This window comes from Ischnura elegans, chromosome 6 (genome assembly GCF_921293095.1).
Source record: "Ischnura elegans chromosome 6, ioIscEleg1.1, whole genome shotgun sequence".
In the NCBI taxonomy this organism is placed as follows: Eukaryota; Metazoa; Arthropoda; class Insecta; order Odonata; family Coenagrionidae; genus Ischnura; species Ischnura elegans.
Genome location: NC_060251.1, coordinates 62518643 through 62521807, shown reverse-complemented (window position 1 = coordinate 62521807; position 3165 = coordinate 62518643).

Genomic DNA, 3165 nt, shown 5'->3' with positions numbered 1-3165 from the left:
GTACAGAAGAAGGAAAAGAGGCCTTGCGCAATATGACCCCATGAAGGGCGTACCCAGGATCAAAACTAGGGGGGGGGGCAAGCCATGGTTGTTCAAGTTGTAGGTAAGATTTAAGCATGGAAAAGGTAAATGAAATCAACATTTTAAGGAAAATGTAACAGCTCTTTATTAGCTTTTCAAATTATTTGCTTGAAAAGGTACTATTTTCCGTAAAGACATTTGCGATTTTTTCTTCTAGGGGGGCAGCTGCCCCCTCCTGCCCCTCGCTGGGTACGCCCATGGGTCCCATTAAATAACCTTTTCGATAGATTAATGGATAGATAAAACCTTCTCATCGTCGTTGGCCATTTGCACCTCCAAAAGGTTCTAAAGTCGAAATCAATTCAGAGGCGGATTTGGGGTGGGGAGTAATGCTCCCCCCCAAATTTTATCATTTGTTTTACTTTTATTTGTTTAATAGTTGTTGTATCATTATTAAGGAGTAAAGCGAGTGTATATGGAAATGCTTACAAGTTATAAAAACTTACAAGTCCCAAACGTGAGAGAAGTTTGACTGATATATATCGTAGAGCGTAGGACTCCCTACTGTATAAAACAGGCTCAAAGAGAAAATAAGCTGTGTCTCTAACCTCTCCCAAAGGGTATTGCTTCCCAGATCCAAGTTGTGACCCTCCCCCTAAAATTTGATGCTGAATCCGTCCCTGGATCAATTCATCACCATAGAGTGTGCAGAAAAAATCTACAGCCCTCAAAAACAATATTCATTAGACCTATTCAGAGTTACGAAGTAGGAGCAATGATCTCATTAAAATAATATTGGAAGCAAGATGTCCGATCGAGATAATATAAGAACTCAACCCTCGCACAATAATCACAGTATTTTGTTGCCAATAATGTAGAGAGAGAGATTTTATAAAGAGTATTAAAGTGAAAACGGGTTTTTCATGCGCTAGCAAACCAAAAATGACGGATCTGTCCTTGGCATATTCAACGCATCATATTCCAAGAAATGAATACTTTTAAGAAATACGGCTGAGGAAAATTGGACTCCAGCACTGTAAAACTATAATAGCCTATGATCACGTGTGACGCTGGTCAATCACAGCATCATTGATTTTTATTTCCATCTCCATGTCGTTCTCCGAATGGGATGAGTATTCACCAAATGTTAACAAATTTTCCTGAGAAGGGTTTCCTGAAGAGTGCTTGGATTGGTGCAGTTTCATACCGTCAGCCGGATGGAACCAAGATCCTAAAACTCATGAGTGAGCTTTATTACATACTGTCCATTTTAGGAAACTTCGTTGAAGTTCATGTGCAATAAATAAAGTTATTCTATGCCTTGATTTATTCTCATTAATTATTTACTCAACTTCATTCTCTCATCATTTTTATCCGAAACATTATTCCTCTCGAATTGCCAAAACAATGGAAATATAAACTTTGTCGACCACCAAGTACTTTTGCCGAACTAATCGAAAAAAAAACTGACAACAGTGATTGTTCTACTTATTGTTCGAAGCACATTAGATTAGACGATGGATGCAACAAGTTACAAATTCTCAAAAAAATCGAAGAAGTAGGTTTTCTCAACAATTTTCGATCTTTTGAATATGAAAATGATACTCAAAACATCGTATCATTCCACAGTTTTGGCAAAAATCGCACACAATTTAAATAAATGAAATAGCATATTATTAAAACCATAATATACCCTTAAAACATTCCTAAATGTTTTGTTATATTCTTGGTGGTCACTTGGTGAACAACAATTCTTCCAAAACACTACTGCTTCCATGAAAAAATTACCATGTCAAATTTGAAGGGAAAAAATAAATAAACAATATCTTCAACAGGTCATATGTTTTGTGTATGCAGAAGATTACAGACGGTAGGTACAAGGAAATGAAAATTCATTTGGCATCATTATGGTCAGGTGGAAGCAGTAGAAACATACCTATGAACGCCACTTATGACTTTCTAAGGTAACTGGTTTCAACAAGAAAAGCGAGAATACCTAATATCGAGTATCCGACAACATTCGATCAGTGAGTGATTCATCTTGTTCCGCATAGCCCGGTCATACTCTCGTACATGAAATATGAATGATAATGGTGACAGAGATACCATATAGGAGACAGATGATACTGAGCTTAAAGAAGGCACCTGCTAGAGACTTCTTCTGTTCATACAGACAGATATAATGCATGAAGCAAAGCTTTTCGAAGATTAAGACTATTTGAATGACATGATTTTGCTCCCAGTAAGTCTTTTACAAGTGACTGGAGAAGTAGCTTGGCATCAGTGGCGCAGCCGGGGGGGGGGGGTTTTGGGGGAGAAAGTCCCCCCAGAACTCAGATGAATTTTAACATTTAATCCATTTATCATTATTGGATAGATATTAATTATAGAATAGTTTAAGGATTCATAAAATATCCCTCAGAAAGCCTTAAAACTCACCATTTTGAACCATTTATCTTAAAAATGTTCAGGGGGAAGGCACCCGCACCTCCCGTATTCCATACCCCGTAGTATTAGCTGCTCCTAAAAATCCCCCTAGCCTTAATTTCTGGCTGCGCGCCTGCTTGGCATTCACATAATAAGTCTCTCCAAAGAGCTTTTAGTGCACAGCAGTGTGTACAAGATTTGAATGGTCAGATGATTATTTTGCACGTGCCCAGCAATTGGAGACTGCTCATTGTTTCTTCTAAAAGTATCCGGGAGGTGATTCTGCTGCATAATGAGGACATGTGTGGCTCAAGACCTGTTGGTGATAATGGACACCGAAAAGAAAAATGACAGCGTGAAGGTGCTCCTTCCGGATGTGGATAGCAATTGGATGGTAATTTTATGATTTCATAGCATTGTATATGCTTTTATGAGAGCAGTCAGTGTATCTTAGCGTGTTTTATCTGTGAATGGGAGATTCGGGTTTGTAATTAACATTAGGAGCCAAATCAGTGAACCTAAAGGCTGAAATTGGTCCAGGAGGCAGAAATATCAATTTTGCCCCCCTAGTAGGAATGACGGTATATTTGAGACAATTCTGAAGAATTTGGTAATACTGGGATACCCAATGAGTTGGAAGTTACATGATTTTTTTAAAATTCACAACTAGACTGTGTACCTCTAGACATGGATAGGTACTGTGAGTGAGGAATAGGG